Raw genomic sequence first — 13,539 nt, 5'->3', positions numbered from 1 at the left:
TCTAGATATTTAATATATTACATTAATTTACTATATAAAGATGCACATTAAGGTGCTATAAATATATAACTATGTGGCGCGTCTGGATAATATTTAATACACTACATTAATTTACTATATAAAGATAGAAATTATGATGCTACAAATATGGCATTTCAAAATAATACTTTATATATTTGGCATTTCAGGATAATATTTTATATATTTGAACGAAGGACTGTATATTCATCCTATCTATTGCCCTGTTTCCATGCTGTGACAGTGTCTTATTAAAAAAATCTTCCAATGCATCTCATTGGGCAGATGAGGGTTTGGTTTAATATCTCGTGTAAAAGATCAATCGTCCAGCAGTGCAGTGCTGCCTCTTAACCTTTGTGTGCACATCTTTAGATCTTTGGAGATATGCGTGCCACTGATTAAGCCACAGGTGACACATGAAACCACAAATGTCAACTCTTCAGAACTACCCTAAAATCGGCAGGGACTTTAGTTTAATTTAGTTTAGAGATACAGCATGGAAACAGGCCCTTCGGCCCACTGAGCCTGCGCCAACCAGCGATCCCTGCAAATTAGTTCTATCCTACACACTAGGGACAACCTACAGAGGCCAATCAACCTACAAACCCGCAGTTCTTTGGAATGTGGGAGGAAACCGGTGCACCCGGAGGAAACCCACGCGGTCACGCGGAGAACGTGAAAACTCCGTACAGACAGCACCCTTAGACAGGATCGAACCCGGCTCTCTGATGCTGTGAGGCAGCAACTGTGCCGCACTGTACTAACTTTCTAGATGCAACATAGGGCCATGAAGAAAGAACGTTTTATCTCATTATGGTCAACTATGATTGCTTCTGATATTGAACATGGAAGGGCAAAGCACTATTTTACCAAATTAGATGAGATGGTAATTCCAGCAACAGATCCAAGCAGTATTTTATGTTTTCATAGAGATTGCAATGTATGAATGTCCAAGCATCCAAAAATATTACTTTGGCATTTTATGCAAAATAAATGGTATTCAGAAATAAAAACACAATCAAGTAGCAAGAAGGCATTGGTTTAAGGTGAGAGGGGAAAGACTTAATACAAACCAGAGGGGCAATATTGCACTTAGGGTGGTGGGTGTATAGAACGTGCTGCCAGAGAGAGCAGTTAAGGCAGGCACTATCGCAACGTTTAAAAGACATTTGGGGTGCAGGCAAATGGGATTAGCTTAGATGGGGCATCTTGGTCAGCATGGACAAGTTAGGCTGAAGGGCCTGTTTCCATGCTGTAATACTCTGACTAATTCTGTGATGCTACTGATAGTCGTAGAGTCATACAGCGCCCTTCAGCACAATTTGCCCATGCCAACCAACATGCCCGATTTACACTAGTCCCACCTGCCTGCATTTGGCCCCTATCCGTCCAAACCTATCCTATCCACCTACCTGCCTAATTGTTTCTTAAACATTACGATAGTCCCAGTCTCAACTACCTCCTCCGGCAACTCGTACCATAAACCCACCACCTATCGTGTGTAAAAGTTACCCTTCAGGTTCCTATTAAATCTTTGCCCCCCTCACCTTAAACCTATGTCCTCTGGTTCCCTATTCTCCTACTCTGGGCAAGAGACTCTGCATTTACTAGTTTGCTCAGCCTCTCTCTGTAACTCAGACCCCCATGTCCTGCCAACATTCTTGTAAATCTTCTCTGCGCCCTTTCCAGCTTGACTGGAGCGACTAGGCTTGTATACACTGGAATTTAGAAGGATGAGAGGGGATCTTATCGAAACATATAAGATTATTAAGGGGTTGGACACGTTAGAGGCAGGAAACATGTTCCCAAAGTTGGGGGAGTCCAGAACAAGGGGCCATAGTTTAAGAATAAGGGGTAGGCCATTTAGAACGGAGATGAGGAAAAGCTTTTTCAGTCAAAGAGTTGTAAATCTGTGGAATTCACTGCCTCAGAAGGCAGTGGAGGCCAAATCTCTGAATGCATTCAAGAGAGAACTAGATAGAGCTCTTAAGGATAGCGGAGTCAGGGGGTATGGGGAGAAGGCAGGAACGGGGTACTGATTGAGAATGATCAGCCATGATCACATTGAATGGTGGTGCTGGCTCAAAGGGCCGAATGGCCTCCTCCTGCACCTATTGTCTATTGTCTATCTTTCCAATAATATGGTGACCAAGACTGAACACAATACTCTCAATGTGGGCTCACCAATGTCTTGTACAACTGCAACATAGCCTCCCAACTTCAATAATACTCTGGGATTTCACCCATTTCCTTGCCTGAGATTTTCACTCTTGCAGTCGACAATGTTCAACTGAAGGCAGCATCTGTGGATGGAAAGGGCAGGTAATGTTTCGGGTTGGGACCCTTCATCCTACCGATTCTTCACCAAAACGTTGCCGGTCTATTTTCTCCACAGATGCTGCCTGACCTGCTGAGTTCCTCCAGCACTTTGTGTTTTTCTCGAGTTGCTAGCACCTACAGTTTCTCGTGTGCCTGCGCAGGTTTCCATTCTGGGCATCTGCACCACTCTCCCAAACATATATATATATATATATATCAGCGGCTACTGCAGGAAAAGCAGAATGAATTGTGGCACCAGCTAAAAATAACAGGCCTGAGGAGAGAGAACACTGAGATTCTAATCAATCCAATAAATAATAGCTGGTAGAATGTTACATCCTTGGATTACAATGTGAATTGTCATCTCCTCACAGTTTGAGGCTGGCTGCAACATTCCGACACAATCTGAACAAACAAGTCCCAAGTGGGGGAGCTATGGTGCCTTTGCATTTTGTGTCTTAAGCCCCTTGGTCCACAGGAGGGAGATTGTCTTAGATAATAGACAATAGGTGCAGGAGGAGGCCATTCGGCCCTTCGAGCCAGCACCGCCATTCAATGTGATCATGGCTGATCATTCTCAATCAGTACCCCGTTCCTACCTTCTCCCCATACCCCCTGACTCCGCTATCCTTAAGAGCTCTATCCAGCTCTCTCTTGAATGCATTCAGAGAATTGGCCTCCACTGCCTTCTGAGGCAGAGAATTCCACAGATTCACAACTCTCTGACTGAAAAAGTTTTTCCTCATCTCAGTTCTAAATGGCCTACCTCTTATTCTTAAACTGTGGCCCCTTGTTCTGGACTCCCCCAACATTGGGAACATATTTCCTGCCTCTAATGTGTCCAACCCCTTAATAATCTTATACGTTTCGATAAGATCTCCTCTCATCCTTCTAAATTCCAGTGTATACAAGCCTAGTCACTCCAGTCTTTCAACATATGATAGTCCCGCCATTCCGGGAATTAACCTAGTAAACCTACGCTGCACGCCCTCAATAGCAAGAATATCCTTCCTCAAATTTGGAGACCAAAACTGCACACAGTACTCCAGGTGCGGTCTCACTAGGGCCCTGTACAACTGCAGAAGGACCTCTTTGCTCCTATACTCAACTCTTGTTATGAAGGCCAACATTCCATTGGCTTTCTTCACTGCCTGCTGTACCTGCATGCTTCCTTTCAGTGACTGATGCACTAGGACACCCAGATCTCGTTGTACGTCCCCTGTTCCTAACATAGAACATAGACCAGCACTGCAGGGGAGCAGGCCCTTCGGCCCACAATGTCCGTACTGAGTATGATACTAAATACAACTGCCTGTACGTGATTCATATTCTCCATTCCCCGTCTATCTACGTCCCTATCTAAAACCGTAGGTAGGAACTGCAGATTAGTTTAGAAAAGAATTGCAGATGCTGGTTTAAATCGAAGGTACACACAAAATGCTGGAGTAACTCAGCGGGTCAGGCAGCATTTCGGGAGAGAAGGAATGGGTGAAGAAGGGATCTCGACTCGAAACGTGTCCCATTCCTTCTCTCCCAAGATGCTGCCTGACCCGCTGAGTTACTCCAGCATTTTGTGCCTACCTGCAGATTAGTTTCGCTTAGCTTAGAGATACAGCGTGGAAACAGGCCCTTCGGCCCACCAAGTCCGCGCCGACCAGCGATCCCCGCACACTAACACTGTCCGACACACACTGGGGATGATTTACACTTATGCCAAGCCAATTAACCAACAAACCTGTACGACTTTGGAGTGTGAGAAGAAAGCGAAGAAATTCGGATAAAACCCTCGCAGGTCACGGGGAGAACGTACAAACTCCGTACAGACAGCACCAGTAGTCGGGATTGAACCCGGGTCTCCGGCGCTGCAGGCGCTGTAAGGCAGCAACTCTACCGCTGCGCCACCAGATGCTGGTTTAAACCAAAGATAGACACAAGCAACTGGAGTAATTCAGCGGGTTAGACAGCATCTCTGGAGTAAAGGAATAGGTGACGTTTCGGTTCAAGATCCTTCGGGACAGCAGCGTGCCAAATCCCAGAGGTCGGCCCTGCTGTTAATTATTGATCTGTGATCCAGCAGTTTCAAGTCCGCCTCCAATTGATTGGTGACAATGACCTGGTGACAAGAAGGGTCTTGACCCATTCCTTCTCTCCAGAGTTGCTGCCTGGCCCGCTGAGTTACATGGAAACATAGAAAACAGGTGCAGGAGTAGGCCATAATCCCTCTCAATATGATCATGGCTGATCATCCAGAATCAGTCTGAAGAAGGGTCTCGACCCTTAAATGTCACCCATTCCTTCTCTCCAGTGATGCTGTTTGTCCTGCTGAGTTACTCAGCTTTCTCCCCATATCCTTTGATTCCTTTAGCCCAAAGAGCTATATGTAACTCTTGAAAACATCCTGTGAATTGGCCTCCACTGCCTTCTGTGGCAGAGAATTCCACAGATTCACAACTCTCTGGCTGAAAAAGGTTTCCCTCATCTCAGTCCTTAATGGCCTACCCCTTATTCTTAAACTGTAACCCCTGGTTCTGGACTCCCCCAAAATGGGGGACATTTTTCCTGCATCTAGCCTGTTCAATCCCTTAAGAATTTTATGTTTCTATATAAGACCCCATCTCACCTTCTAAATTCCATTGAAAATAAGCCCATTCTTTCATCATATGTCAGTCCTGCCATCCCAAGAATTAACCTGGTGAACCTACGCTGCACTCCCTCAATAGCAAGAATGTCCTTCCTCAAATTAGGAGACCAAAACTGCACACAATACTCCAGGTGCGGTCTCACCAGGGACAGTAGGACCTTCTTGCTCCTTTGCTCAAATCCTCTCGCTCTGCAGATTTTGTGTCTGTCTTCCTACAAGCCTCTCTCATATCAGCCACCACCACCACCCCTGGTAGTGCATTCCAAGGTATACTTCCATCTGAGAGTTTGGTGTAGTTTGGGTTGAGGAGGCTGTGGGCAGAGGAGGTATTGACCAGAATATGCTTCCTATATTTAGAAGGATGAGAGGGGATCTTATTCGAAACGTATAAGATTATTAAGGGGTTGGACACGTTAGAGGCAGGAAATACGTTTCCAACGTTGGGGGAGTCCAGAACCAGGGGCCACAGTTTAAGAATAAGGGGTGGGCCATTTAGAACGGAGATGAGGAAAAACCTTTTTCAGTCAGAGTTGAGAATCTGTGGAATTCTCTGCCTCAGAAGGCAGTGGAGGCCAATTCTCTGAATGCATTCAAGAGAGAGCTAGATAGAGCTCTTAAGGATAGAGGAGTCAGGGGGTATGGGGAGAAGGCAGGAACGGGGTACTGATTGAGAATGATCAGCCATGATCACATTGAATGGTGGTGCTGGCTCGAAGGGCCGAATGGCCTCCTCCTGCACCTATTGTCTATTGTCTATGTGTTTAGAAGTTGAGTGCAGCCTCATTGAAACGTGGCCTTTAACGTTTGGGTTACTTTTATAATGCATTATGTTTTACATCAATAATAAGAGAGATTGCACCTATTCATGTTCTCCAGAGATGCTGCCTGACCTGCTGAATTACACCAGCAATTTGTTTCCCTTTGTTTAATAACCAGGCTACAAGGCCTTCTACGCCCGCACCTCCAGACTCAGGAACAGCTTCATCCCCAGGGCCATAGCTGCTATGAACCAGTCCTGCTGAGCCGGATGGTCACATCGCACAGTGATCCATCACAGATCTACTTGCACTTTATACTGTTTAAAATCTGTTTCTAATTTTGTTTCACTGGGTTGTATAAATTAATACTGACTAGCGAATTAATTTATTGCATCGTATGGGAGGCGCATTCCCAATCTCGTTGTACCCCTGTACAATGACAATAAAGATATATTGTGTTGTATTGTATTGTATTGTATCTGCAGTTCCTGTTGGTTTAGAGTTTAGAGACACAGTGTGGAAACAAGCCCTTCGGCCCACCTAGTCCACGCTGACCAGCGATCACCCCATACACCATCCCGCTTTTGTATCCTAAGCGCTACTGGGCGGCACGGTGGCACAGCGGTAGAGTTGCTGCCTTACAGCGCTTGCAGCGTGGAGACCCGGGTTCGATCCTGACTACGGGTGCTGTCTGTACGGAGTTTGTACGTTCTCCGCGTGGGTTTTCTCCGAGATCTTCGGTTTCCTCCCACACTCCAAAGACGTGCAGGTTTGTAGGTTAATTGGCTTGGAATAAGTGTAAATTGTCCCTAGTGTGTGCAGGGTAGTCTTAGTGTGTGGGGATCACTGGTCGGTGCGGACTCGGTGGGCCGAAGGGCCTGTTTCTGTGCTGTATCTCTAAACTAAACTAAGCACTAGGGGGCAATTTTACAGAAGCCAATTAACCTACAAACCTGTGCCCTCTGGTCCTAGACTCTCCCACTAGTGGAAACACCCTCTCCACGTCCACTCTATCCAGGCCGCTCACTATTTGTGGTACTCGTGAGAGGATTTGTGTGTAGGAGCTTTTCCTGCATTTTAAAACCAATTTATACAAAGGTTTACGAGAGATTTCTGAAACAGAGGAGGTATTTATTCACAAAATGCTGGAGTAACTCAGCAGGTCAGGCAGCATCTCAGGAGAGAAGGAATGGGAAAGGAAGTCCATTGTGTCTGTGGCCCCATAGCAGAAGCGTCCACGTCGCGGGGCTGGAAACTGGAAGGGTCCTGAGCTAATTCTGCTACCACCATCATCTACTGTAAACATCTGGAGGAGAGACACAGTAAGCAATGCGGACCTGTGGAAAAGAACAAGCCAGGATCCCATTGACTTACAAATTCGAAAGAGAACATGGAGTTGGATTGGTCACACCCTCAGAAAACCTGCCACAAACATCACCCGGCAAGCCCTGAAATGGAACCCCCAAGGAAAAAGGAAAAGAGGTGGCCCCAGGAACAGCTGGAGAAGAGGTGTCCAGGCAGAAATGTCTGGGAGTGGGCTCAACTGGGGAGATCTCGAAAGAACCGCCAACAACCGAGTGAGGTGGAGGACATTTGTCAATGGCCTATGCTCCCTAGAGGAGCCAAGGGCTTAAGAAGAAGAATAATCTACTGTATCTATTGTACCAACTCCTGCAAAGCTACAACCACTAGCCTACCAAGTCTTAACAAATGATGGCTGCCGCTGATTGTCGCCGGAAGCTTGCGACCTTCTCAGGACGAACGATGACAAGTGATGTCCATCCATGCCACACCTACTAAGATGCCCACTTCTTGGTGAACAATGCTGCCGGGAAGATCTAGCTGTGGCAAACGAGAAGGCTGTCCACTGTGCAAGAGCCCGGCCGAACATTTGAAACAAAGATGGACACGATAGTGTCTGTGCTGGTTAAGGCTGAGGTGCCCTGGCTGACCCCACCTTCCACCACTGGGTCCATAACCACGTACGGTCAAGGTGATGAGGCTTTTGTGGCTCCCCGAGACTGATTCCGGAGATGACTGGGTTAACGTACGAGGAGCATTCGTGGGCTCTGGGCCTGTACTCGCTAGAACTTAGAATGGGAGGGGGGTCTCATTGATACCTGCCAGATAATGAAAGGCCTGGATAGAGTGGACATGGAGAGGATGTTTCCAGTAGTGGGGAAAGTCACGAACCAGAGGGCACAGCCTCACAGCAAAAGGACGTGCCTTTAGAATGGAGACGAGGAGGAATCTCTTTAGGTTGTGGATGGTGAATCTGTGGCACTCATTGTTACACACTTGCGGAGGACAAGTCATTGGGTATTTTTTAAGGCAGAGATTGCTGGGTTCTTTATCAAGAAGGGTGTTAAAGGTTAGGGGGAGAAGGCTGGAGAATGGGGTTGAGAGGGAAAGGTAAATCAGCCATGATTGAATGGTGGAGCAGGGTTGATGGGCCGACCCGCCTAATTCTGCTCCTCCAACTTATGAGCTTGTTGGAAGGATGTCAAAAGGTTATGAGAAGGCAGGAGAATGGGACTGAGAGGGAAAAAATAGATCAGCCTTGATTGAATGGCAAGTAGACTCGATGGGCTGTGGCCTAATTCTGCTAGTCAGAGTAGGAATAGGAGGATAGCTAGTCAGAGTAGGAATAGGAGGATATTTCACATGAATACGTGGCTTGAAAAATGGTGCAAGGGGGAGGGATTCAAATTTTTAGGACATTGGAACCAGTTCTGGGAGAGGTGGGACCAGTACAAACAGGACGGTCTGCACCCGAGCTGGAATGGAACCAATGTCCTAGGGGGAGTGTTTGCTAGTGCTGTCGGGGAGGATTTAAACTAATGTGGCAGGGGGATGGGAGCAGGAGCAGAAAGACAGAGGGGTGTAAAATGAGGGTAGAAGCAACAGGTAGCAAGGTGAAAAGTAAAAGTGGCAGGCAGACAAATCCAGGGCAAAAATCAAAAAGGGCCACTTTTCAACATAATTGTATAGTTGGAGGGTTGTAAAAACAAGCCTGAAGACTTTGTGTCTCAATGCAAGGAGTATACGTAATAAGGTGGATGAATTAAATGTGGAGATAGTTATTAATGATTATGATATAGTTGGGATTACGGAGACATGGCTCCAGGGTGACCAAGGCTGGGAGCTCAACATCCAGGGATATTCTATATTCAGGCGGGATAGACAGAAAGGAAAAGGAGGTGGGGTAGCGTTACTGGTTAGAGAGGAGATTAAAGCAGTGGAAAGGAAGGACATTAGCTTGGAGGAAGTGGAATCGATATGGGTAGAGCTACGAAACACTAAGGGGCAGAAAACGCTAGTGGGAGTTGTGTACAGGCCACCTAACAGCAGTAGTGAGGTTGGGGATGGCATTAAACAGGAAATTAGAAATGCGTGCACTAAAGGTGCAGCAGTTATAATGGGTGACTTCAATCTACATATAGATTGGGTGAACCAAACTGGCAGGGGTGCTGAGGAAGAGGATTTCTTGGAATGTTTGAGAGATGGTTTTCTAAACCAACATGTCGAGGAACCAACGAGAGAACAGGCCATTCTAGACTGGGTATTGAGTAATGAGGAAAGGTTAGTTAGCAGTCTTGTTGTGCGAGGCCCCTTGGGCAAGAGTGATCATAATATGGTAGAGTTCTTCATTAGGATGGAGAGTGACAAAGTCAATACAGAAACAAGTGTTCTGAACTTAAAGAAAGGTAACTTTGAGGGTATGAGGCGTGAATTGTCCAAGATAGACTGGCGATTGATGCTGAAAGGGTTGACGGTGGACATGCAATGGAAGGCATTTAAAGGTCGCATGGATGAACTACAAGAAGTGTTCATCCCAGTTTGGCAAAAGAACAAACCAGGAAAGGTAGTGCATCCGTGGCTAACAAGGGAAATCAAGGATAGTATTAAAACAAAAGATGAAGCATACAGATTAGCCAGAAAAAGTAGCATACCAGAGGACTGGGAGAAATTCAGAGTCCAGCAGAGGAGGACAAAGGGCTTAATTAGGAAAGGGAAAATAGATTATGAGGGAAAACTGGCAAGGAACATAAAAACTGACTGCAAAAGCTTTTATAGATATGTCAAGAGAAAAAGATTAGTTAAGACAAATGTAGGTCCCTTGCAGTCAGAAACAGGTGAATTGATCATAGGGAACAAGGAGATGGCAGACCAATTGAACAAATACTTTGGTTCTGTCTTCACTAAGGAAGACATAAACCATCTGCCGGAAATAGTGGGGGACCGGGGGTCTAATGAGATGGAGGAACTGAGGGAAATCCAGGTTAGTCAGGAAGTGGTGTTAGGTAAATTAAATGGATTAAAGGCAGATAAATCCCCAGGGCCAGATAGGCTGCATCCCAGAGTGCTTAAGGAAGTAGCCTCAGAAATAGTGGATGCATTAGTGATAATTTTTCAAAACTCTTTAGATTCTGGAGTAGTTCCTGAGGACTGGAGGGTAGCTAATGTAACCCCACTTTTTAAAAAGGGAGGGAGAGAGAAAACGGGGAATTATAGACCAGTTAGCCTAACATCGGTAGTGGGGAAAATGTTAGTCAGTTATTAAAGATGTGATAGCATCACATTTGGAAAGTGGTGAAATCATCGGACAAAGTCAGCATGGATTTACCAAAGGCAAATCATGTCTGACGAATCTTATAGAATTTTTCGAGGATGTAACTAGTAGAGTGGATAAGGGAGAACCAGTCGATGTGTTATATCTGGACTTTCAGAAGGCCTTCGACAAGGTCCCACATAGGAGATTGGTGTACAAACTTAAAGCACACGGTATTGAGGGTTCAGTGTTGAGGTGGATAGAAAATTGGTTGGCGGACAGGAAGCAAAGAGTAGGAATAAACGGGTCCTTTTCAGAATGGCAGGCAGTGACTAGTGGGGTACCGCAAGGTTCAGTGCTGGGACCCCAGTTATTTACAGTGTATATTAATGATTTGGACGAGGGAATTGAATGCAACATCTCTAAGTTTGCGGATGACACGAAGCTGGGTGGCAGTGTTAGCTGCGAAGAGGATGCTAGGAGACTGCAGAGTGACTTGGATAGATTAGGCGAGTGGGCAAATGCATGGCAGATGCAATATAATGTGGATAAATGTGAGGTTATCCACTTTGGCGGCAAGAACAGGAAAGCAGAGTATTACCTGAATGGTGACCGATTGGGAGAAGGGGAGATGCAACGTGACCTGGGTGTCATGGTGCACCAGTCATTGAAAGCAAGCATGCAGGTGCAGCAGGCAGTGAAGAAAGCGAATGGTATGTTGGCATTCATAGCAAGAGGATTCGAGTTTAGGAGCAGGGAGGTTCTGCTGCAGTTGTACAGGGCCTTGGTGAGACCGCACCTGGAGTATTGTGTGCAGTTTTGGTCTCCTAACCTGAGGAAAGACGTTCTTGCCTTAGAGGGAGTACAGAGAAGGTTCACCAGATTGATCCCTGGGATGGCGGGACTTACATATAATAATAATAATAATAATAAACATTTATTTTTTATAGCGCTTATCCAAATGCTCAAAGACGCTTTACAAAAACAGTCAAGACATAAAAACAAACTATCCTGACGGAGAAGCGGTGAACAAATAGCGCCAGCGTCCTCTCACGTCAGGGTCCGGCAGTAGACAATAAAGAACACAAGACACACAATTACAATTTTTTAACACAAACAGCCATCACAGTGATTGCTCCAGGCACACCCTCACTGTGATGGAAGGCAAAGAAAAGTCTTATCTCCTCCTCATTCTTCTCCCGTGGTGCCACGAGGTGATCGAGGCTCCCGCCTTTTGAAGCCCCCACTGGGCGATGGAAAGTCCCAGGGCCGAGCCGAGCAGGCCGATGAAGGTCCTGAGCCCCCACCGGGCGATGGAAAGTGCCACGGCCAGGCCACGCAGGGCGGTGAAGGGCCTGCGAGCGGGTCAATCGTACCTCGCGCTTCGGGGTGGTCGAAGCTGCTACGGCTGGAGCTCCCGAAAGCCGGTCGCCAGCCAGGGACCTGCGAGCTCCCGATGTTGCGGTCTGCAGGGCCCACGGCCGAAGCCTCCGAGATGGTAAGTCCAGGCCCTGCGACCGGAGTCTTCAAGGTCGATCCCAGCTGGAGGCCGCCAACTCCACGGTGTTAGGCCGTAGCACGAACGGAGACACAACACGGTAAAGGTCGCATCTCCGTTGAGGAGGAGATTCGAAAAAAAGGTTTCCCCCACCCCCCACATATCCAGTTAAAAATAAATCAAAAGAAACATTTAAACGATAACAAAGACAAAAACAAAAAAAAGACAGAGAGACTGCCGGTGAGCCGCAGCTGCAGAACGCAGCCACGCCCCCTCAATATGAGGAAAGACTGGATAGACTGGGCTTGTACTCGCTGGAATTTAGAAGACTGAGGGGGGATCTTATAGAAACATATAAAATTCTTAAGGGGTTGGAGAGGCTAGATGCGGGAAGATTGTTCCCGATGTTGGGGGAGTCCAGAACCAGGGATCACAGCTTAAGGATAAGGGGGAAGTCTTTTAGGACCGAGATGAGAAAACATTTCTTCACACAGAGAGTGGTGAGTCTGTGGAATTCTCTGCCACAGAAGGTAGTTGAGGTCAGTTCATTGGCTATATTTAAGAGGGAGTTAGATGTGGCCCTTTTTGCTAAAGGGATCAGGGGGTATGGAGAGAAGGCAGGTACGGGATACTGAGCTGGATGATCAGCCATGATCATATTGAATGGCCGTGCAGGCTCGAAGGGCACCTATTTTCTATGTTTCTATGCTACAATGTCTTACAGTCCACATGCCTGTTGATGAAAAAGCAGCGAAGGCCCTGGCACTAAAACAAAAGGCAAGAGAGGTCCACAGTCAGAGCGGAAACACGGTCAAATGTCACTTTAATGTATTCACAAAAACTGAAATAACACTTTGCAGCAGGAACAAAGATTTCACAAGACGATACCGGCTTGCTGCAGTCGCAGGGCAATCAGCTCTTCAGGTTTTTAATACGTTCAAATGACTGCGTCCCAGTTTAATGTAGTCTGCCAGTGATCAACACTGGACAAAATGCAGACATGAATGTGGTGTGGGGATCAACCTTGGGCAGGGACCCACACTGCAGGGTCCCACACACTGCAGAGTGCAAGACCAACACTGTGCAGGGTCCCACACTGCAGGGTCCCACACACTGCAGAGTGCAAGACCAACACTGTGCAGGGTCCCACACTGCAGAGTGCAAGACCAACATTGCAGGAACCCACACTGCCGAGTGCAAGACCAACATTGTAGGAACCCACACTGCAGAGTGCAAGACCAACACTGTGCAGAGTCCCACACTGCAGGGTCCCACACTGCAGAGTGCAAGACCAACACTGTGCAGAGTCCCACACTGCAGGGTCCCACACACTGCAGAGTGCAAGACCAACACTGTGCAGGGTCCCACACTGCAGAGTGCAAGACCAACATTGCAGGAACCCACACTGCCGAGTGCAAGACCAACATTGCAGGAACCCACACTGCAGAGTGCAAGACCAACACTGTGCAGAGTCCCACACACTGCAGAGTGCAAGACCAACACTGTGCAGGGTCCCACACTGCAGAGTGCAAGACCAACACTGTGCAGGGTCCCACACTGCAGGGTCCCACACTGCAGAGTGCAAGACCAACACTGTGCAGGGTCCCACACACTGCAGAGTGCAAGACCAACACTGTGCAGGGTCCCACACTGCAGAGTGCAAGACCAACACTGTGCAGGGTCCCACACTGCAGGGTCCCACACTGCAGAGTGCAAGACCAACACTGTGCAGGGTCCCACACTGCAGGGTCCC

This window comes from Rhinoraja longicauda, chromosome 40 (assembly GCF_053455715.1).
Source record: "Rhinoraja longicauda isolate Sanriku21f chromosome 40, sRhiLon1.1, whole genome shotgun sequence".
Classification (NCBI taxonomy): Eukaryota; Metazoa; Chordata; class Chondrichthyes; order Rajiformes; family Arhynchobatidae; genus Rhinoraja; species Rhinoraja longicauda.
Note: the sequence above shows the minus strand (reverse complement) of the source record.